Source organism: Acomys minous (assembly GCF_964271855.1).
Source record: "Acomys minous genome assembly, chromosome: 4".
In the NCBI taxonomy this organism is placed as follows: Eukaryota; Metazoa; Chordata; class Mammalia; order Rodentia; family Muridae; genus Acomys; species Acomys minous.
The window spans coordinates 30568785-30593171 of NC_140486.1; the positions used below are offsets into that span (position 1 = coordinate 30568785).

A 24387-nucleotide genomic window follows, 5' to 3' on the forward strand; every position below is an offset into this window, starting at 1 on the left:
ATCAGAAAATGCGGTTGAAGAAATTGGAGAAGATGCCACTGAAATCCCAAAGCAAGAGCTTCCATAGGACAGCTGACATGAAGCAAAGCCATGTGGAAGGTGTGTTATCTAACCTCACACACCCGAACAGGCTAGTTTCTGCCTCAGAGATGAAATGTTAGGAGCTTCCTGTCAGTAAGCCACCACCGAAGCTCCTCTCACAGTCAACAAGAAATGTTTTATGAAAAGCAACTGAGTGGCGTTTCCTCTAAAGCCGCTGCTTCTTTGAGAAAGGCCCCAGGGGGAAGTGACAAGAGGTAGGCTCCTTCACTGGGCAGCCACTGTGAGCAGCTAGTGCAGCCAGTGTTAGAGTGGAAGGACAGGGTGTCAGAAGACACGACTAAAAAGGTTAGGTTTGTAAAAACCAAACCGTCCATCTGTCGTGTAGGGAAAGCCATACATGGTTGACAGTTCATGAAAAAATTTTTGTACCTCATAGAGATTTGCTGTTTGTGTTCTTGAAACATCTTTAATCGTGGTCAAACTTAAAGTTGTATTTATTTGTATGATAATACACTACGTTATTACTACCTACCAGAGAGATGGGGGTGGGGCACAGTGGCAAATCTGTCCTTTAAAGATAAATGGGCGTTCTAAGACTAACCAAGAAAATAAACACTATTCCAGACAGAATATTATGAAAAGTTTCTGGAAATGTTTTTCTTATATGTGATTTTATTGCTCAAACCTATGATAAACATTAAAGCCAACATATTATAATAAGAAAATTGAACTTAGAGCTGCACTTCCAAATTAATGTATCATGAATAATTAAATATAGATTTTCAAAGGTATCAAAGCACATTCAGTCATATTCCTCTTGGTAAAATAATCATTTAGCATGATAAAAGGTTTTATGTTCAGCTATATTAGAATATTTTTTCTTTTTTATTGAAAATAGATTTGTTTCTCATACAATACATACCAACCAAAGTTTCCCCTCCCTCCACTCCTTCTAGTTCCCCCCTCCACCTCCTCTCTCCCTCAGATCCACTCCTCTTTTGTTTTCTCTTCAGAAAAGAGCAGGCTTCCAAGAGTTGACAGCCAAACAGGACAAAACAAGATACAATAAGGCAAGGTGAACATCCTCATGTAGAAGCCAGACAAGGCAATCTAATAGGAGGAAAAGAGTTGCAAGAGCAAGCAAAGAGCCAGAGATACACCCACTCCCACTGTTAGGAGCCTCTCAAGAACACCAAACTAACAGTCATACTGTGGTAATATACAGAGAACCCGGTACAGACCCATGCAGGCCCCGTGCTTGCCATTTCAGTTCCTGTAACCCCATGTGAACCCTTAGTTGATTTGGTGACCCATGTTCTTGTAATTTCCCCCATCCCCCTCTGACTCCTAAACTCTTTCCTCCCCTTCTTCCACAAGATTCCCTAATCTTTGAGGGAAGGGACCCAGTGGAGACTTCAATATAGACTCTTTCTCTCTACCTAATGTCTGGCTATGTGTTTCTGCACCATCAGCCTCTCTGATGATGACTAGACAAGGCATCCATCCAAGGTCTCTGTGCTATCCAGGCAATGTAGGGCATGGCCTCAAGCTAAACCAGACAGTGGTTGACCATTGTTCATTTTGCATTATTCATTTTATGCTTTGTAATTCTGTTGTGTCTACACATGGCTGTGTGTAGACACACCACACATATTCTAAAGGTCCTCTGTGTCGAACTTCATGATCCAACCATTTTGCAATCTGCTGCTTTAGTCTAAAGGTTCTTAAACGTGTAGGTCGGGGAAGAATCATAGACTTAGAGCAACAGAAGATGCACACTCTCTTTTCCTAAAAATTACATACAGGTTCAGGGAAATAAAATTTTGCCCAGAATTTCAGAGTATTCACATGCCCACTGATGGCTGTTGTCATGGACTTCCCTTAATATCTCCACATGAATACAGGAATGTCCTAAGGATTACATGACTTACCTAGGGGTCAGAGAGTGACACGAAGAGGACATGAATGCCCTAAAGACTTAATGTGACTTGCATAGAGTCACAGAGTGGCATAAACTAATCTTTCAATCAAGTACATGTACCATAGTATATTTTGGTCTGTTTCCTAAAGGTGCACCTACAAAATGAGACTCTCTAAGACCCACCCACATTCACAAGTCTATTGGGGACTCAAGTATTCATTGATACAATTTGTGTTTAAAAGGAACTTGTTTGTCTCTTGACCAGCACCAGCTGATACCAACCGTGTGTGAATTCTATGCTGGAAACTCCATAGGACACATAGTCATGATAAAGTACTGTAGAGAAAGTCAGATCCCAATTACTCGCATGGGTGTCCAAGGCTGTTTCTAATACACCTTTTATATTGCTGAGCCTTGTGGCCCTTCTCACCAGGATTCTGCAACTGTGATTCATCTATGTACTAAATGATGTTTTAGTTAAAAAAAAAAAAAAAAAAAAGCAAAGCTGGGGTCATAGTCTTTCCCACTTGCGAGCAACTCAGAGCTCTCTCTTTGGATTATGAGCAGTGGGATAAAGAATCGAACCTTATATAAACTGGCAGATGGAAAAACACAGGGAGTACAGAAATAAGTATAGGATTTTATAAGCTTCATGATCTTCTTCCCCAAAGGCCTAAATCCATGTAATGAGGTAGTAGAACAAATGCCAATACTGAGTCTAAATTTATTACTATTTTTTAAAGACATGAAAATATTAAAATAAATTAGTCTTTTACTTTGCTGCCCTGGTCATCAGTAGATGGCATTCTTGAAGGTGATATGAAGTTTTTATTATAAATTTTGAGCTCTGCATAAGGGCTAAAAATAAGCAGAGCAGCATGGGGAAACGGGCAAACATTATTGATTTGTTTTAGGACTATTTCTGCTTTAATGTTTGCAAAAGGCACAGTGCAGCTTGGCAACCTATTTATAGAGAGCAGATCCTCAGTGCTATATATAGATGATAAAAGTAAGGTGGGTCCTCAGGTAGATCTGAGGTTATATTAGGAAGTAGAACCAGAAGGGATCTCCTTTAGAACAAGTACAAAGGGTATAGCCATGACATTTCTGTGGAATAAGGAGCCCAGAGTTGCGGGCCTTACTGGTGTACAAGCCTCCCCTCCCCAGTGTGCCTCCAATTGTTGTCTGCCCTTAATAGCTGCAAGTCAGCTTCCCACGGCAAGGGCTAAAGTCAACATGAGCACCTCCAAGAGCTCTCTGCCCTTTCATCTTTGCTAATGTTTATGTGAGTGTGAGTGTGTGAGTGTGAGTGTGTGTGAATGTGTGCATGCTACACTTGTGAAAACCTATGTACATGCATGATGTTTTTGTCGGATCCTTCCTTGACATTTAATTTCCCATCCATTGTTTGTAAATAGTTTTAACTTTTCCCTTCACTCCTCTGCTACTACAGTTTGTTGATTTCTGCAGCACACACTTATTTATTCTTCTAGATTTCTACCCTACTCACCAGCCTCCCCTCTCTAAGACGATTTTTTTTCTTTTATTTCAGTTGTCCATTCAGTTCAACAAGCGTTTTTGTGAATGCAGGGCAATTCTAGGTTCCAAGACTAAAGAGATAAATAAGGTGGAGTGTCTGCTCCCCGTTGCTCCATCTAGAGGGAATTGCTGTCACTGTTCTCTACTCTGATTATTGATTGCTCCCTCCAGGCAGAGTTTCTTCCAGCACACACCACTGTAGCAACAGCTAAGCATGGGGCCAATGGAAGTTAATTCCATCTTAAACTCTTGATAATGTCTGATTTACAAACTGAGTATTAGAAAGAAGCTCACTCAGCCTGGGGAAGAAAAAAAAAGGTACAAGTACCCATGGAATTCTGTGTAGGTGAAGCATGCCATAGGGAGACTAATGGGCCCAGCTACCTCTGAACACTTGAATGATGCTGTTTCACCTGAGACAAAGTTGTCCAGGCTCTAGAAAATGGCTTCTCAGCAATTCCCTCTTAGTGCCAATGTAGCAGTGGAGTGCTGAAATAACTAATTGTCTTTACGTTCATCACAGAAAATAACTAACCATAGTAACAATGCCTCCAGTTTGGAGCTAGTGAGCTTGCTGTCCTTGGCCATGCCCATCTCTTTTGTTCAAGATATTTTATATACACAAGTTTCTTTGCCCATATGAGTGTGGTGGGTGAGCATCATACTTGTTTCAGTGTGAGAGCCACCAAGAATAGAGGCAGGCAGGTATGTTTTTCATGGTCACAAAACTATGCCAGTTATATGGAGGCCAGGCCTAAGTGGTGAGGGAGGAACTTGAAAACAAGTATTTAAATATAACTCTCATCTCTATTGCTGAGTCTTCTGGTAATCAGCAGACGAGTGTCATTAGGGCTGAGATAATGCAAGATCTTTTCCCCTAAAGGCCATGTGGTATGGCTGGAATTCTTAACCAGTTTCATCACTCGCCACAGAGTTAACATCTTCCTGGTGGCTGGCTTGGTTTCCCAGCTTCATTCTTTAAATCCTTATGTGCCATGTCATTCTTCAAAAAGCCCATTCAGTTCCTCCTCGGTCTTCCTGTTTCCCACTCTATGTCTTCTGGAATGTGTCGCTGTGTGCAGTGTCCATTCTGTAGCGTTCTAAGTGGCATACATCCAAATGATTACAGCTGTCTTCCTTGAGCCCCATACAAAAGGATCCATTCTTGCCTTTTCAGAGTGCAGGGGTTGTGTGCGATCTCTATGCCTAACATATCCAGACGACCCTCGTCCCATATAGTCAGTGCCATATTGCTGGGACCAAATTCATCATGATTTATTTGTATTTCTCTGGGCACTCTGACCACTGGTTGCTCTAAAGAAGAATAGATTATACAGTGACAGAAAGTGGAGGCAAAGCAGCCAGCGTGGTCACTGCTGTAGTTCAGGTAGGACTTGATACTAGTTCGGCTAAGGTGATAGCAGCAGGGATGAAGAGAAATGAATTCAGTGTAGCAGAACAAACGAGACGTGGCAATAGGTTTGATACGTGGGGTGAAGAATAGAAAGAAGGCGAAGATGACCCCACTTTGTAGGCCTGAGCAACTAGGCCTATCGTGGTATGATGGGAGAGCCAGGTTTTGTGAGTGTAATTCAAGCCGTGTGAAGGTGCAGTACTTTGTGAACAGCTGTTAAAAGTCCAGTTCTATACATAATTTATGTCTGAGGACTTTAACTAGAATATCTGAATAGAAAGAGGCATCACCTTTCTGACCCATTATGGCAAGCAAGGTGGTGAGAAAACGACTAAATTGCCAAAATTTTCTGCTCTCCTTGTCACACAATATCAAAAGGCCTCCAACAGGTTGGCTGTAGTGTGTTTTTTTTTAAATATATAACCAGTATTTTCTTATTTTTAATATTTTCAACAATGAAACATGTATTAGTATTTTATAGAAATATCGAATTGATTTTTACATGTTTTTAATTGAAGTAGAATTATAAAAACCATAGGGCTTTTTAAGAGGACAACTTGAGAGACACGAGTCAGCACCTCATTTACTCAAAGATGGTTGTAAATGCCTGTATTCTGCCCTGTTTGTGAAGGGGCTCTACTTGCTTCAGTGACCCTGTGAAGTGAATGGTCTCAGCAGCATCTGTTCCCCTGTTGTCCTTCCTGTTCCCCATTTCTGTGTGGACTCTCGGCCTGCATTTATGAGGGTCTAGAATTATTGAGAGACTGAGAACCTTCGGCTCCATTGGCATCCAACCCAGTGACTCACTTGTGAGCCAGACCAACGGATGCTGCAGACCACCACATCTGATCTGCCTTAGCCCTTCAGGCCCTGCAGTGGCTTCTCCCATCAGTGAGAAGCGGTGTGTGAGAGCAGGCATTTGGGGGCGGGAAAGCCTAGGAAGCGTGTTTCCAAGAGATCCTTGTTGAAGCTACAGAGAAAGGAAGATTGATGAGGGAGTTATGCTAAAGGGGAACAAAAATAGCACAATCAAGGTTGTTTAAATGATGTTAAAGGTCTCTTTCAATTCACTAGTGAGAATTTAACTTAAGATCATAAATATTAAAATATATGTAACAGCCCTCTGAAAACTGAGCTCTAGCTGACATTAAGGAATTATTACTATTTTGCTTTGTTTCTATAATTTGGCTTTGATGGGACAGACAGATCTCTACCCCCTATGGTACATCAGGAGCAGTTAAGGGCTAGAAGGAGAAAGCCAAAGGCACAATGCCCTATTTGTTATAACTTTAGCATTGAGTGTCTTATAATAGTAGATGCTCAGTATATTTGTTGAATTACTATGTTATGCCATACCTGTTATTTCTAGAAAAGTCTATCATATAAAAACAAATAACATGTTTTGAAATCATATCTTTCTATGAGGCCACACTGAAGTGGCCAGGTACCAGAGTCAGCCTGAGAGACATTATCAAGGTGCCTGGGACAGGATGGTGATACTGTCACGGAGGTAAATCAGTAACTGGGAATAGATCAATGTGGATCAAATCAGAATGCCGTGAGGAGAAAAGGCTGCAGGAACAAGGATGAAGTTTGAAGCCCAGAAGCACAAGACGCAGGACCTTGTCCTGTACACAGACTCCATGTCTCCAAGGGGTAGGGTGGCCAGGAAGCTGGGCTGGGCTGGATGGCTCGAGTGGATTCACTGAAAGCTGGTTAGGGCCTAATTGCCATACAAATGAGCATTGTTTAAGAAAAAAGAAATCTACCAGCTGGAAAGGGGAAGAAAAAGGACATGTTTTCAGCACCATCTTATTGAATAAAAACTTCCTATGCAGTTGGCTTTTTTTTTTCCCCAGCTGAGTCCCATAGCTTAGAGACTTGCCAGTATTTCAGGATCAATATAAAAATTCCTGTTGTTTTGCTGACTTAGGTATTCACTGAAGGATTGTGTGGGAGGCAGACCTGAAAGGCAATTATGTAGAAAGTACAGTATGCTGCGTCTCCTTGAGGTCGACTGAGGAGGAACTTGCAGGGTCCCTTAGTTGTGATGTCTATAGCATGTGCTGATATTCTCCAGTTCTCTGTTGAAGGTTTTCACTCATTTATTATTGTTGTTGTCTGTGTGTGTGTGTGTGCATCCACGCATGTGCTTTAGCACACATGTGGAGGTCAGAGGACAATGTTAGGTGTCAGTTCTTTCATACCATGGAGTCTGGGAATCAAACCAGAGTCATCAGACCTGGTGGCAGCAAGCATTTTGCCCCCTGAGCCATCTGTCCAGCCTGGTTTTCACTCTTCTCTATTGCTTAGAGCATCTCCAGGTAGCCTCCATAGATATATAGGGGATTTTCTCTTTCAGTGGATCTCTGTGGTCTCTGAGTGTTGTGACATAGTCTGAGGATTGACAGGGAGGGAGGGGATGGTACAAGGGAATGCGTGCAACTTCTGTCATTTAAATGATGGGTTTTACCAGATTATCTTCATGATCATTTTCCAAAACGATTGGCAGTGCTTCTCGGTGATAGTGATAGTAGGGTCTGCTTAACTCCCCAAGAGTCAAGCCTATACCGTCAGCTTAGTCAGTTTGATATATCAAATGAATGAAAGCATGGCTGCCCCATCATTTCTCAAAAGAGGAGAAGAGAGATTCTGGGAGAGAAGGAAATAACTGAATTGTCCTTTGTGTGGGTTGGGCTTTAAAGCACCATACAGGTCCCTTCTTCCCCCTGCTCTGGGCTTCCTCCCAACTCATCTCCCTGTCTGCTCTGCTCAGGGTTAAACAGTGCATTTGCTCACTTCCAGCTAATGGCTCCTGTATGGAGCCTGAGCCATGGACTGCTGAATGTTTGCATGGAGTTTTCTTGGAGCCAAGTCAAGAAACAAGTATGTTGGGGACATGCCAAATGCACATCTAGTGTAGTGTCTCCAGTTTCGCTGTCATTCCAAGCTGGGATACATTCTCAAATAAGACAAACTGGATTCCAAATGGACCAGGGCCTCAGCAGTTTATCCTTAGCTCCTAGAGCAGAATTCTGACCACTGTAAGTCAGCACATTCTATTTTCTGATCAGCAAATGGGCCTGGTTGATTCCAGGATGGAGCTCACTGGGTGCCACACGGATCCATGGAAGCTGAGGGCTTTTCCACTTCCCTCACACTTGGAGGTTTCTACTGATTCTGTGACATACACAAAATTAAAGGGAAAACCTTCCCAGATCTAAGACGTCTCATGTTATGAAGAAATTACTTCCTGCTCTTTAAGAGGAAAGTTTTGAACAATAAGTTAATAATTCTTTTTTTCCTCTTAATATTTTCAATTGCTCTTAGGCTACTTATAGCCTCAAATGCTCCCTTTTTTTCTTTTTTCTGAGACATGTTTTGTGTGTGTGTGTGTGTGTGTGTGTAGCCTTGGCAATCCTGGACATGCTTTGTAGATCAGGCTGGTCTCGAACTTACAGAGATCTGTCTACCTCTACCTCCCCGAGTGTTGGGATTACAGGCTTGTGCCATTGCACCCAGCTTCTGATAGTTTCTATAATCAAAATGCTTGAATATTTTCTTCCTCTTGAGAAAAAAAATGGCAAATTATTTTTATGATCATTTTCTAAAACAAGTGTTTGTGTTCTTACTGATGTGATATAGTAGAGCCTACATTGTCAGTTTAGTCAACCTGATGTATCAAATGGGTGAAGGCACTATGGCTGACCTAACATAATTTCTCAAGAAAGAAAGAGAGGAGAAATTTGGGGAGTAGCTGGGCAAAAGGATAATCTTAGCAAAAGAAGAAGTGGAAGAAAAGGAGGAGGAAGAATATCCGGTTAATTTGAGGTAAACTGGGATTTAGAAAGATAACCTAAACAGGTTATTACACCATTTCTATTATAAACAGGATCCAAGAGCTGGAGAAATGCTCAGTGCTTAAGAGAATTTGCTGCTCTTGTAGAGGAAACAGTTTCATTTTCCAGCATTCACCTGGAGAGCTAACAGCCCATAACTCCAGTTCCAGAGGATCCAACCCCTTCTTCTGACTTACAAGCAATGGGCATCTACGTCGTGCACATACAAACAATGCAGGCAAAACAAAGGAAGAGAGTCTAAAGCTCCAAGACAGTTTGCCCTGGGAACTCCCCCACCTTCAGGTAACTCAACATGCTGTTGACTACGGAAGAACTTCCCCTTGATATGTCGGTGTGCTCCCGTCTTCTGACTTCAAAAGTGAGGTCATTTCTTGAGGAAGCACAGAGGCTAGAGTTTTGGTCAAATACTACTTCAAATACATGATAAAGCTTTAACTCTGACCCTCCCCCCAAAAAAAGGACCAGAAATTGCCTTAAAGTGTGTGTGTGTGTGTGTGTGTGTGTGTGTGTGTGTGTGTGTGTGTGTGTTAGCACTCAGGTATGCATGGGGCAAGGAGACAATTCTTTAATCAGTGTATAGTTCATTGTGAGTCTTGAGTCACTTTATCTCCATCTTTAAAGTCTTCCTTCCAAAGGTGTATATGCTTATGACTCAAAGGGATTGGAGTTTTTCAATTTCAAAAGGATTTGGGGACTATTTTTCCTTGTTTTCAGTGCTAATTGAATTTGAAACAGAATTGAAAAGGGGCTTACAGCTATGTGTTTGGAATCATATCCTCAGAGATGAAGTGGAAGAATCCAGAATCTTTCTCAAGGACCATGTCAAGCAGACTCACTGACTTGGTCAAATCACTGAAAAGGATATGTATCTTATTTCCCAACCTCAGGGAGATGAGAAAAATCAAGAGCCAGGTGCAGTGGCACATACTTATAACCATAGCATTCAGGAGACTAAGGCAAAGAGATTGTAAAGTCCAGGCTAGCCTGGGCTTCATAGAAAAAAAAACCCTGTCTAAACAAACAAACAAATAACAAACTAGCATCCCTTCATAACCATCTAATCTTCTGGACGGCTTCATTTGCTTCTCCTAACACATCTCTTCCCTCTGTCTTAGGAGTGCGTATTTCCCTGACTCTCGCAGTTGCTCTCATCCTAAGGTCTCTCTCTGTCACTAACCTGATATTGGTTCATCACACGGTTTAACCCTGAGCCATCCAGTTCTCCAGCACCAAAATTCCTTTCTGGTCCGGTGGTTCCCATCCATGCTTATGGCAAGAAACCCTGGTGTAGTCCTGGAGTAGAGAAGGGCAGTCAGTCTCCTTGAGCAATACTGCAGCCCTTCTGGAGTGAACCCTTACCACTCTGCCTCCCCTTCCTTGTCGCAAGGAAAGCCAGCTGTGTGTGTGTGTGTGTGTGTGTGTGTTCTTCCTGTCTTCTCACTGTGCTGTCTAGTTGTGTCCCTTCTGCTTTGACAATGCAAACCTGTCCTTTGATTGACTAGCTATATTGTGCATTCACACCATGAGTGTTCTCACCATACCATAGTGTTAGATGCTTAAGGATTGGACAGTAGCCACTTATTAGGCCAAGCTTCTTATTTGTTTAGTGTGTGTGTGTGTGTGTGTGTGTGTGTGTGTGTGTGTGTGTGTGTGTTTGAACACATGGGTGCACATACCCATAGACATGCATAAAGAGGCCAGAGGAGGAGGATGGGTGTCCTCCTTCATCACTTTTGAACCCAGAAACACAATATTTTGTATCTAGGCTGGCCAGCCAGCAGGCCTCAGCAATCTTGTTGTCTCTGTAGCCTTGGCCTCAACGCTGAGATTACAGCCCTGTGTAGCAATGCACAACTTGTATGTGGGTACTGAGCATGTGAATTCAGATCCTCATTTTGGGGGAGCAAGTGCTTCTCCTCCCTGAGGCATCTCCCCAGCCTTAAGCTAAAGTTAAGTTTGACTTCCATCACCTAATAGCCCTCTTATACCTAGTTTTCAGCTGGTGTTTCAGGCTAGCTCCAGAAAGTCCTCGTTAGCATTCTTCATTATAAAGGATGATTTAAAGAACCAGTCTGTTCTCTGTGAGACTCTGCCTTTGTGTGCTGTGCTGGGGAAAACAGCAGAAGACCACAGCGTATCCCCACTGACTTCATCTTCAGATACTTGCAGAACAGATCCCAGATGCAGTTGTGGCTCTCTGGACACATGAGGATGCAGCCAGAGGACTGGACTATTGGATTGGACAGGAATGTGACACTCATAGTAGATGATGCAGAAGATGCTCATGCTAAAAGGCAAGAAAACAACTGGGTCAGCTCATGCTCAGGGGAGATAATATTCTGCAGCCAAGTTGTCTCCAGAGACGCTCAAGGAAGTGAGAACCGGTTGAGAAGGCAATGCAGTTTGTAAGGCTGGGAGGTTAGCTCTTGCTCATGTTGTTTCAATTACCTTTATGTTATTAACAGATGACGATAAATGTTCTGGGGTTTGTTTTAGTAATAAACGGTTACAGAAGGATATAAATCGAATAGTAAACTTTTTTCTCTCCTACTTTTTTTTTTTTTTTTTTTTTACTTCCCAGCTACAAGAAGTAACCAGTATTAGCACTCACATGTATTCTTCCTCATATCCTTCTGGATTCTGGTTTTTAACTAATTTATACTGGACATCTTTCTCTTCACACTATTTTTCTCTCTTGTGGCTCTGTTGAATTCATCATGTATAAATCATCAGTGTTGATTTTAGCAGCTCCTGGTTGAGCATGTAGGCAGTTCCCAGCTTTGGGTTGCAGTGGTAATGCCGCAGAGAAGGCTCTCCTGAATTCACAGCAGTGCTTTTCGTTAACATCCCTCCAGAGGCCACTGAAGCTCCTAGATGCCGAGTCCCTGCTGACAGCAAGTGCCCAAGTCTCTCTCAAAGCATGCCGCCAGTGTGTCTTCCTCCCCTTTCCTGTTGTGCCCAGGCTCAGCGCTGACCATCCCTGTGCTTGGCCACAAGCAGTACACTCCCACTTGAGCCCCTGCTGAAATACCCTAACAAAAAACGTGGGTGACTCAAAAGGTGAAGTGGCAGCAAGAAGGACTCATCAGGGCCCCTTGCCCATTATCTGCTACAAGTTTCCCCACTAAAGCTGCGTAATGATTTCTTAATTGCTAAGTTAGATTGTTGGCTCTATTATGCCAGCATTTTGACCATGCCACAGCATTGAGAGTTATTATTATCCTATCTCTAGTGCTTCTCTTCCCCATTAATTGTAGAGTCTTTGAGACTTGTGGAGAAATGGAGAGGCTTGAGGCCTGAAAACTTTTAATTTGGGGGAAGTTTTTAAAAATATATCCATGATTTCCAAGTTCCTCCAACTTACCAGATAATGGATTGTTTAAACAAATATGAACTCAAGGTATGCAAAGCTAGTGCCTCAGGGCAAAATGTCCAGGGTCTCATGCCTTATCCATCCTTGAAGGACTCGGTGTAAATTCTGCCTTCTGAGACTGCTCCAGTCCCCTTCTCTTGCTGTCTTGGCAGTCAGTATATTATACGTAAGCCTTGCTTCTAACGCATCACACTTCACTTGCATTGCCAGTATGTGAGTAGCCATGGCAGCTGCCAAAGACCTAGCCTTTGAGTTGTTCATGTTGACTGTCCTTAGCATTTATTTCTGCATAGAGTTTTCTCCATTTATACTTGAATGATTTATTTGTTAAAGGAAGGATGGTGAAAAGTAAAACTTTAATACAAGTCATAGCCATTTAAAATGAAGACAGTATATGATGATTTTGCCATATTTTTCTGCTAAAGCACTAATTCTGTGGAAATACTCTATGAGAATGTCATCAAATTAGAGGTGGCTTTTTCCCCTCTGTGTTATGTCCAGACAAAATAATGAAGATTAATTCATTTCATCGTGGAAAACACACGGAGCAAGCTCAAATTCTCAGTCTGAAGTAATCTCTTGACTCCCATGATTGTGAAATCACTGACATCCAGCAAAGGGAACTAGAAACATGTGCAGCAGCCTGCAAAATAAATAGCACCTCAGTATCAGAATGACTGAGGCTTGTGAGGAACAGACTTCATACCCTCCGGAAGAACTGGAGAGCTGCTTCAGCAGTTAAGAGCACCATCTGCTCTTCCAAAGGTCCCAGGTTCAAATCCCAGGATGTCTTATGCCCTCTCCTCATGTGCAGGCACTCACAGGGCAAAATACTGTATCAGTAATAATAAATACACCCCATAAACATTGGCACAGGACATTTACACACTAGTGCTCTAGGTAAATGGTGTCTGAGAGGAACAAGGTGCCTGTCTCTAACGTGCCAGCATCTCTAGCTTTCAAGACTAGGGCTGCAGATCTTAATGAATGTGGGAAGTTAAAACTGTTGTCTTGAAGCCTGTGACTCTCACACTGAATATTTTACACAGAGATTTCATTTTGGTTTATTGGGACATAGCTTACCTATCATAAAATGAAACCATTTTAATGTATAATGCTACTCACTTTAACAAATACATATAGTCATGTCTCTATCACCACAAACCCAAATTTCCTCTTGCCCATTGGAGTCTGCTCCTCCTCCACTACCAATCTCTTTTCACTGTGATGTAGCCCTTTTGTTTGTTTGGTGGTGGTGGTATTATTGATGGTGGTGGTAGTTGTTTTTAAACAAAATCCCAAACATTCAATTTTACCAATAAAAACTAAGGAGCCAGATGCTGGGGTAAAAACCTGCTAGCTCCAAGAAGCAAAGAAAACACCCAGCTGACCTTGCTACTCAGCTAAAATCCCAGAAGAGACAAAACCCCTTCTCTACACTGTCTTGAATACCCTTCAACTCAGTGTCCCTCCTTCCTGTTTCTTATGTCCATTCCCTGTCAACTGGTTGCTTGTTCCCCTTCTTGACCTATGGTTGACTTTATTTAGCTCTTGTTTACAGAAAGCTTTTGGGTAAAGGTGTGTTCTAGGGCTGAGACACACCACAACTACTTGTTTAAAATAAACAGAAAGCTCTTGGGTTAAAGATGATTGCTAGGGTTAGACATGGTGATATATAGCTGTAATCCCAGCACTTGGGGAGACAGAGGCAGGCAGATATCTGGGAGTTTGAGGCCAGCCTGGTCTACAAAACGAGTCCAGGACAGCCAAGGCTACAGAAAGAAACCCTGTCTTGAAAAATAAACAAACAAAACAAAGGTGTGTGCTAGGGCTTAGCCACACCACAACAAGAAACAGGTTTTTCTAGTACACAATCGTAGTAATCACAGTGTAATCAAATATCCTGCAACAGGTGGTGGTGGTGGTTTGCCCCACTAGGGATCAAATTCAAGGTCTTGCACATGTTGAGCAAATATTTTCACACTGAGGTATATCCACAGCTATTGTACATGTTTTCTAACTCTGCTGTTTTCCATTTTCCAGGGAGTCATATAATTGAGATCCTGGTTTAAGTCTGGCTTCTTTGCCAAAGCCTTTTTACTTGAATTGTGCCCATGTTATTGTGTATACCAATAGTTGCTTCCTTTTTTTATTTCTATACAGTATTCCATTATGGATCTACTCTTTCTCTGGTGATCAGCTGTAGGAAATTGTGTTGTTTCCAGATCTGGCTCACTATTAATAAAGCCACAGCAAATACTCATGGAACTTTTTTGTTTTGTTTTGTTGAAACAGGATCTTGGGGAGCCCAGACTGGCTCTAACTCAGCTATGTACCAAGGATGACTTTTAACATCCCATCTTCCTGCCTCTACCTCCTAAGTGCTAAGATACAGGTGTTTGCCTTCATACTCAGTTTATGCTGGGAATTGAGCTCAGGGCTTCATGAATTCAAGACAAGCTTTCTATGTCTGAGTTACACACCCAGCCCTGCATGCCTGCATGGGGTGTGTGTGTGTGTGTGTGTGTGTGTGTGTGTGTGTGTGTGTGTATGAACCTATGTTAGCATGGGGTTACTGAGTAGGCTAGCAGAGAATATCAACTTGTTTACTTTCAGTAGTGGGGCTTACATCTACTGTTTTACCATTGGGTTCCCTCCCAGCTCTTTTCATAATCTTTACTGTGAAACAGAGTCTAAGTTGCTATGGCTAGCCTCAAATGCACAGTCTCCTGCCTCAGTATTCTCCGTAGTTGTGATTACATGTGTCACTACCCTTGGCAAATTCAACTCTTTTTTTTTTTAAGTGAACACCAGACATGGTATCACATATGTAATCAATACTACGGAGTCTGAGCAGGAGAATGAAGTGAGATTCTATAAATAAAGAGATGGGGGAGAGTGGAAAGAAACTACTTACTCCTTTCCCAATGTAGCTGAACTATTTTGCATTTCTATAATATTCATGAGAATTCAGAAAGTCTATAACTAAGATGTATGCACCTATCTACATTATTTTTAGATCATTTTAGTAGGATCACATGTTTGAGGTAGATTAAAGGCACTTAAAGGTTTTAGTTGGGTTGTGTTGTCTCATCTGCAGGTACTTCGCGAGGAAGAGAGATGTGGAATAGGGTTGTAGACCCCATCTTAACACCTTAAGCTTTTTATTTATACACAGCTTTTTTTCTTTCCTAGAAATGCTTAAAGAATGTTTGACTGTTTGGTGAGACTGTGCCCTAATACTCAGTGGGGATTGGGGAAGCTTTTCAGATGAACTAGGAAAATCTATTGGGCCACATAATGATTTCCCTTTGGGGGGATCATGAAAATTGTGGTGTTGGTGGTCTCTAAAGTCATGTATTGGAATCTTGAAGATAGACATTTCTTTACAGGATGATTGTCCCAAGATATATTCAAATTCTCAGTTGCCCAAGAACTCATCTTTCAGCTCTTCACCTGAAGATTTTCAGATTTGGGGCACTGGGATGCTTTGCTTGTCCATTCCCTGTCAACTGGTTGCTTGTTCCCCTTCTTGACCTATGGTTGACACCTTCTCTTCTGTATCCAATACGTTGTCAATGTTAGTGTTTTTTCTAGTTTGCTTTCTTGGTTTCAGTGATAAAACACTGACCAAAACCAACTCAGAGAGGAAAGAGTTTATTTGGTTTATAGCTCCTCATCACAGGCCATCATTGAGGGAAGCCAAGACAGGAACCAGGAGGCAAGAACTAAAGCAGAAACCATAGAAGAATGCTGCTTACTGGCTTGCTCTCCGTGGCTTGCACAGCCTTCTTTTGTATATGATCCAGAAGCACCTACCCAGGTGTTGCACACTCACAGTGGGCTGACCCTTCCTACATCAATAGCTAAAAAACAAAAAACTGTCCCACAGACTTAACCACAGGCCAATCTGATGGAGGCAATCCCACCATTAAGGGTCCCTCTTTCCAGGTGTGTCAAGTTGACAGCACTAACAAAGTACTAACCAGCACCTGGTTGAAATGGGGGTGGGGAGTGTGGGTATGTCTTCTACCCATGATCTTGGTACTTTGGCTTCTATAGCTGATGTAGGAACTTTGGCCTTAATTCAAGAAGGATGTGTCTGTGTGCTGTCTGGCTATTGCTGTAGTCCACATCTGCCATACTGAATAGAGAAATCAGCTCCGAAACTATTGGAGTGGAAGGTCTCACCTTCTTGTGGCTTGTTGTGGGTTGTGGTGACCTGACCAGTCTAGTCAGATGGCTGTCAAAAGCAAGAATGAAAAAGGTAAAGACTGGAGAACCTCCATGTTTCTTGGTAACTTTTAGAGTTCTAGAGTAACCAAATCATCATCCTGACTTGGAAACCTGGGCCGAAATCCCAGGAGCAGTTAACAGAAACACAGTGCTCATACCAGAACTAATAAAGGAACCTGACTAAAGCACATGTGTGGCCCGGGCCACAGAACTCTGGGGGTAGAGTGGGGAGGTAGGGGGGTGTAGTTTTCTCATAACACTGTTTTAGCCAAATAGAAAGGAGTGGACAACAAATGGAAAATTTTTTTGTTTTCTGTATGATTTTGCTTCAGGGGAAATGCCCATTTAGATACCTACCTTCCAGCCACAGTGCTACATGCACCCACTTCTTCAGAGGTGCCACAAGAGAGAGAGAAAGAGAGAGCATTCTCGGGCATCATTGGTGGGTTCTTGTGCTCTATGCTAATTTAAGATTCCTATGAATGTCACTTTAGACAAGGAGGTAAAGACCAACAAGTGTGGTGTCCTGTGCTGTCAAGATGAAGAGGTCTGTTTTGTTTTCAGTTCCTGATATCACTGCGGATGAATGTTTTCGAGCTGAACTCTTGGAAATGGGCACTAAGGGAAGCTGGAAAAAATGATCGCAGGTTTCGATTGTACCAAACGCCTAGCAGATTGGAACTGTCCACCGGGTATTAACTAAGCCTACGCAATATGTGCCCTTTTAGTGACCAGAAAATTGTTTTCTCAGATGGCTAGTGTTTGTAGACCTAGTGAATTGTCCAACTTTTTATTTTCCACATGGCCCCAAGAAAACCCAATTGGCAAAGCCTAGAGGTCAGTTCATAAAGGAAGCAAGAGAATGGAAATGTCTTTGAGCATTATTGTGAGGCACATGGAAAGTTCATAAAGGAAACAGGGAAAGAAAGGCATAGGCTAAAGAAGCTGAGGTACCACTTTATTTTATTAAATACAAGTTGTTATGACTGTAGAAGACACCATAATATAATAGGAAGTGATCCTTAATCAGCACTGATGAGCCTTAAGGATCATAATTAAAATAGTCATACTGGTAGCACCAATGAAATGGTCCCTGCTTTGAAATCTGTTGCAGCTTCTAGTTTGCTGGATCATAGGATGACTCACTAGTCACGCCACAGATCTCATGCCTTTCTCAACCCCAGGAAGGCTAAGAGATTAATTTTGTGCCCCGGTTTACATAGCTGTCATGATTGCACTTAGATTTCCAGTGCACTGGCACTATTCACTAAGGAGGTCCATGCTATCATCAGAAGGAAGAAGGCAACTAAAATACCAATGAATTTGGATCACATGTATACAGTTATAATATTAAAGATTTGATTTTGGTTACTCTTCAGACTTTGGCTTGTGAATGGCTTATGATGACATAATTTTCTACTTTTTAGGATGCTGCACCATCATTTAGCTCAATAAAGTCTTTGAGCCTTATAGACTGTTTGGTGCCGAAACTATAGCAGAATATAAACAAACAATTGTCATGACCTTATTCAGCCATTCAGAAATTCAGTACTTTTAAAAGTTCTATCTCCAGTTCCTTCAAAGTGGCAACAGGTAATTCTTGTCATACAGAAGGTAGTCTGATGATCAAATGACAGTGTGACATCCTCGGGAGAAGAAAAAAAATAACCTGAGTGTCTTAGCATTTTAAGAGCAAGGTTTGAAACTTGTAATTGTAACTTTTCAGCCTGTGTACACTTGGCCCAGATTTTAGTTCTTGGAGTAATGTGCTTTGCATGTTGATTGAGCCAAGGAAAGGACTACATTAACAAGCGAGTGTTTGGTGTGCATGTAGTGGTTGCTTTGCCCTGAGAGAAGAGCTTTCAATTGGGATTCAATAGTAAACTATGATTTTTTTTCGGGGGAAATAGTAAAAGGTGTACGTAATCTCTAGCTACAACTGAGCATAGTTCGTCAGCTTACCCTGTTTCCTAGTTTTTTTTATGTTACTGTGATAAAGACCATGACAAAAAGCAACTTGAGAAGGAAAGGGTTTATTTCATCTTACAGCTCCTGACCCTGCTCCATTCCTGAGGGAAACCACACATGGCCATAACATGGAGGAAGGAGCTGATGCAGAGGTCAGGGAGGGGTGCTGCTTACTGACTTGCTCCCCATAGCTTGCTCAGCCTGCTTTCTTCAACCACCCAGGACCAGGGGAGGCACTGACTCCAGTGAGTCAGGCCCTCCCACGTCAATAATTAATCAAGAAAACTCCCTGCAGACTTGCCTACGGGCAATCTGATGGAGGAGGCATTGTCTCAATTGACCCTGGCTTGTGTCCAGTTGACAGAAACCTAACCAAGAGCTCATGTTACTAATTTGTGTGACATCCTAACTCATATATCATTTGCATCTTATCCTTGGTGTCATCTCACAAATTATAAGACTTTAGTAACAAATGCATTTGATAAAAAATAAAGCCTCAATAGCACTCTGAGCATGGAACAAGATAGGAGCCACATACCCAGAAGGACTGTGCCTCATCACTCCAAAGAAAAGAGTTTACAAACACACATATCCCCCAGGTTTCAAGTTCTTTGCCACATAGCTGGCCCATTTGTTGCTATTTGCTGAAATTCGCCAGTAGTTATCACATTCAGAGTCAGGCTGGTAAGATTTTTTTTTCTTAGCACTGTTACTGTTACTCCAAAAGGAAACAGTCAGGGCTTCTCAACGCTGAAGAGCAGGCAGGCTTGGGCTTCCACCAGGGTGGGATTCAAATGCACACCATCCAGGCTTGTATGACTTCATCGTGGAGTGTAGCCCTTCACTGTCCTGTCACGTTACCTACCTTGAAGTTGTCTGTTTCAAACAGCTACATCACTCCACTAAAACAATGTTAAATTAAAAAAAAAAAAGTCTTCCTCTGGTGGTCTGGTGAGATGGCTTGTGGAGAAGATTGCCTGCTGCCAAGCCCAGTAGCCTAAGTTCAGTCCCTGGGTGAGGGAGAGTGCCAACACCCACAGGCTGTCTTCTGACCTCCACGTGGGAGCTGTCGTCCTCTTTCCCAGGACATTTGTTCTGATAATAGATGTGTGCAGGTATCTACAGTCTGTTGTACTTAGTGATAATAATAGTGACTTGCACATGCCAGTTTGCCATTTGACTCCTTATATTATGTTTCGCCCCTCCTAAGTTGAAAGGTATTATTTTAATTATTCTACTGGTCATCTTTATGCCTTAATAAAGGGTTTAAACCTCAGCATCTTATCCTGTCCACCTCTGTGGTCTACCTTGACTCTCCAGTCAGATAGATGCAGCATGAATGTGCATTTTTTTGAAATGTAGCCTGAATTTTCTTCAACTTCTTTTGTTTTTTTCTTCAGCTTCTTATGTTTTCAGGTATCCTGATTCCTGACTGAGTAGGTTTTTCTCTTTGATGGTTCTATTTTGCTTTTAAATAAGAGCAGTGGTGAGCTTTGGCTATCCATTCATATTTAAGAGCAAGGGCCTGGGTCTTATTTTCTTTGTAGATGGCGTGGGTTTCCCCTGCTGTTCTGTATGTAGATCTGATTTCCTGTTATTGCTGCCCATGAAAAGGACGTCTGTAGAGAACTTTGACCTTGGTAATTGCACGGTAGGATCCACTGAGAGTGGGCTGGACTTGAGCCGGCCCAGGCATCAGGGGATAAGCCTGTTTATGAGTCCTCTGGCCTACCTAATTCTTCCCAGTTTTTTATTAAACTTTGTGTTTTGGTCTACTTTTAGACTTAGAGACAAGTTACAAAAACACTTTCAAGTCTCTGTCCAACCACAACTCAACTTCCCTTAATGTTAATGTCTTAACTTACAGTATAACTTCCAGGCATTTGTTTTTTATGTTTCTTTATAAATATAAGTCTCTGGGGGGTTTTTTGCCCTCAAATACAATCCTGGTTTCCAAAACAATGCATGGGCTTAGGACAGAGGAGGAAGGATGAATGTCCAAAAGCCCAGTAGGCTTTGGGCAGACATTGCTTCCCTCTTCTCTTTTCCACCCCAATTCAAACTCCCAGTCTTCACTGCCGCTGCCCAGCGTGCTTGGAGCGCTTGGGGCGTGTGGCTAGGCAGCTCAAGCCTACTTTCTTAGTTCCCCATTTTTCTGCTGTATATTCTAAGCTTTTACTTTTGCTTGTCTATCTCAGTTTTCTTCAGAGAGAGAAAGTCAAAATAAAAGGCTGAATGATAGAGCAAAGGCAGAGAAGGAAAAAGGAGACAGGGCGGGGGCAGAGGTGGGTGATTGATTGGCTTGTGTTGGATTTGGCTCACCATTTGTGTGAGCCCAGAAGCTCAAAATTCACAGGATAAACAGACTCAAGCAAGAATTAATCTTGCAGTCTTAATATCCAGATCTACAGAGCACAGCGAGCAGAAACCTCAGCAAGACTCTATGCTGAGTCCCCTCCTAATTATCACTATTATTGGAGTAGTGGTGACTGTGCATTAGCTACCCTCTTGGCAAGTTGTTGAGTATACCATGCATTGCTGTTGACTGTATGTACAACATTGCACCACAAATCTTATCCAACTAAAATTTCTGCCCGTTGATTAATAAGTTCCTATTCTCGGTGCCACAATCTTGAGGCAGAATTCTTTCTCCAGGAAACCTCAGGTTTTGTTTATAAACATCAGCTGGTAGCATGAGGCATATCTAGATTATAAGGGATAATCTACTTCCAAGTGTCACTCACACCACAGCATCCAGAGCCGTGTTTGATGGAAAAGCCGGGTACCATAGCCCAGGCAATTTGACACATCATGTGCTCTCCTGGGCTGGTCTCTGTTAGGAAGTCTTTTTGACTTTCCAAAACTTGAACCAACTTCTTTTCCTGATATTCCTTCCATTCCAGCTTCTTAAAATGTGATGTTCTTCCCCCTTTTTGCATGGTACCACGCACCTTTAATCCCACCACTAAGGAGACAGAGGTAAGCTGATCTCTGTGAGTTCAAGGCCAGCCTGGTCTATAGAGTGAGTTCCAGGACAGTCAGGGTTACACAGAGAAACTGCCCCCCTCTGGGGGGAAGGTATACACACATAAGTATATGTGTGCTGTATAGTAATGTCAAGTTGACACAAGCTAAAGTCATCTGAGAGGAGGAAACCTCAATTAAGAAATGCCTCCATAAGATGGAGTTGTAGGTGTGCCTGCAGGACATTTTCTTAAAGGGAAAGAGCTAGCCAGTTTGGTGGTTCTGGGTTCTATAAGAAAGCAAGCCAGTAATAATAACCCCTCCATGGCCTCTGCATCAGTTCATGCCTTCAAGATGCTGCCATGTTTGAGTTCCTGACCTGACTTCCTTCAGTGATGAACAGTCCTGTGGAGGCATAAGCCAAATAAACCCTTTGCACAACATATTGCGTTGGTTATGGTGTTTTATGACAGCAATAGTAACCCTAACTAAGACAGTGTGTATATACATATGTGTTGTTTGTGTAGGGCTACACATGTGTGGGTACACATGCATGTGGAGGCCAGAGGTCAGTGTTCGAAGTCTTCCTGAATCACATCACTACTTTATTATTTGAGATAAGATCTATCATTGAACTTAGAACTCATAGATTGGTTAGTAAGCCCCAGGGATTCTCCTGTCTTTACATCCTCAGAGGTAGGATTACAGGTGCTCAGCACTATTCCTGGCTTTTTATGTGGGTTCTGGGGATCTGAACCCAGGCTCTTAGACTTTCACAGCAAGCACTCTATAAACTAGGCCAGCTTCCCAGGCCTAAGGGCATTTTGTAGGATATAAGCTGTGCACTCATTCCCACCATTGTCTGCTAGAAAACAAGTTCATGTATACAGTCCCTGTATGAAAGTCTTCCCTCCAACCCCATCCCATGTCCTTGTACATGCTGTACCATTGAGCAGTATCCTCAGCTCCACGAATGTCTCTTGCAGATATAGGCACAGGACATGGGTCTTTTGATATTTAAAAAAGAAACACGGAAAGTCACCTCATGATGCAGCTCAAAATGTACATGTGTCCAGGTTTACCAGTCTACACCCTTAGGTGTCCATTTGCTTTGTACTCATTTCAAATTTTTCACATATTCATTCTATTTGCTATATGTCTAAATGGATCTATTTGTTAACTTCTTTATTTGTTTATGATCCCATCCAATTTGAAATGTTGTTGAAGTCTTCATAATGTGAGTTCAATGTGTAAAATAGGCCAATATCTCTTAAAAGCTTATTTTTCCCTTGAATTCACAACATCTAAAGAAATACTTTATCCATAGTTAGCACTCAAAAATTACAGTTTTCTAAAACTACTAGCTTTATTATAAAATTTGCATACTTTCATATGGTACTTTAGAGGCTTGAAGTTTCATTTCTGATGTTCTGTTTCCTGGCCACAATTGATGCTATTTCTGAGATGTTGTGGTAGCAGACATATTTTCTATCATTTTGGACACTTGGGCTCTGTCTAAAATGTGTACTAATTTGCCTATAGCTATATACCTTAGTTTCAAGCTTGCTACAGACTCCAGGCCTTTGGACCCCCAGTTCTGTGCTTTTCACGTTGCACGGGGTACAGTGTGCCGTGCATATCCCTGGGGAGCATCTGACAGTGAGCATACGTCTATAGATGTTAGCGCTACTAGATAAGCTTACTGTGGACTCATGCAGGGCATGCTCTGCTAATGATTTAAACTTTCTTTTGTGAGAAGCTAAATTTCCTTGGACAATCAATCTACCCTACTGTTGCATACCCAGGGACCAAAATGAATCAAGCATAAAAACTCCTTCCAAGGTCAGTTTCTTTCCCAGCAAAAGTATGTTTAAGAATAAAAAAAAAAAAAGCACTGTGTGTTTTCAGAACCAAAACCTCCCTACCATGCCCTGAAAAATTCATCTATATAAAAAAAATATAGCTCTAGTATTAATATAAAATATAAAATTAAACCCCTTGCTTAATTCAATAATAGGACATGGAGCTGTAATCCTCTCTGCCCATACCTCCCAAAATACATCGTTTTGGATTCACATTATGGTTTTCATAAATGTCTAGATGAAAAGTATATATCTCATATAAAAGTAAATATATAGATCATGCCTCAGTTCAAAAAAGGGGTGGCCTTCATTTAAGTACAAGTACAGAGTCTCCGTGTGTGTGTGTGTATGTGTGTGTGTGTGTGTGTGTTACTTCATTTAGAAATGCTGTGTGTCTTAGTCTAGTATGAGATGTGGGCTTGAAAAGCTAAAGGGGGCTCCAAATGAAGTTCCATCATAGCTATGTCCGTCATTGTTCTGAATTGACTTTCTCTGTCAATATTGGCACTAAATAGAAGGTCGGTTTGCTCATCTCATTCCTTACATCTGCTTTTCTCATTTTTCTTTGTTCTCCTTTTCATTCAGGGCTGTTTCTGAGACTTCCCTACTGTCCTTCAAGCCCCGACCTTTCCCCTGGAGTCAGTCCCACACTGTCAGCTTAAGTGTCCAGTTAACCTTTGGGGCAAATTATGTATTATTCAGGCCAGGTTTCATATTATCTCACATAGTTTGCCAGAGGGTTAAAGGATTAAAGAACCCGCCAGGCATTTCCTGCCATCACTCCTCATCTTTCAGGGTATAGCAGCACCCTCTGGTCTTGAGATTCATAACCTTGTGTCTGTGCTTTGGCTTTGGGGACCTGTGATACCCAGCAAGTGAAAGGGAGAAACATGTGGACATTAGTTTATTTTCTTCAAGTGGCTTGGTAGTCCTCGTCTCCTAAAAAGAATCCATGACCCAAGAATGCTGAAATGTGACTGTTTCCCAGAGGCGCCCACCCTGGGAGCCCTGGCTAGCCAGCTTGTACTTGACCCTGGGCAGGGCTTTGGCATTGACCCAGTAGGCCCTAAAGCCGCAGCACATGGCCTTGTGGCTCTTCGTTGTATCTCTTCTCACCTGGCCCTATTTTTTCAGGGTCCTCCCCTTAGTTAGACCTGATGTGATTGGTTGCCCTTACTCCTTCCCATGCCCCTGTAGAAGATGTTTAT

General features: G+C 42.1%; 1 protein-coding gene across 3 annotated transcripts in view; it reads left to right on the top strand.

Moving 5' to 3' along the window:
* The window catches only part of MARCHF3 (membrane associated ring-CH-type finger 3), a 148183-nt gene that overhangs the window by 19039 nt on the left and 104757 nt on the right, over positions 1 to 24387 (top strand). Inside the window, exon 2 of one of the 3 annotated variants that reach the window (XM_084779598.1) lies at positions 6 to 99. The exons of the other annotated variants lie outside the window; for them this stretch is intronic. The gene's annotated coding sequence lies outside the window, so the exon portion shown is untranslated. The remainder of the gene's footprint in view (positions 1 to 5; positions 100 to 24387) is intronic. 3 annotated transcript variants of the gene reach the window in all.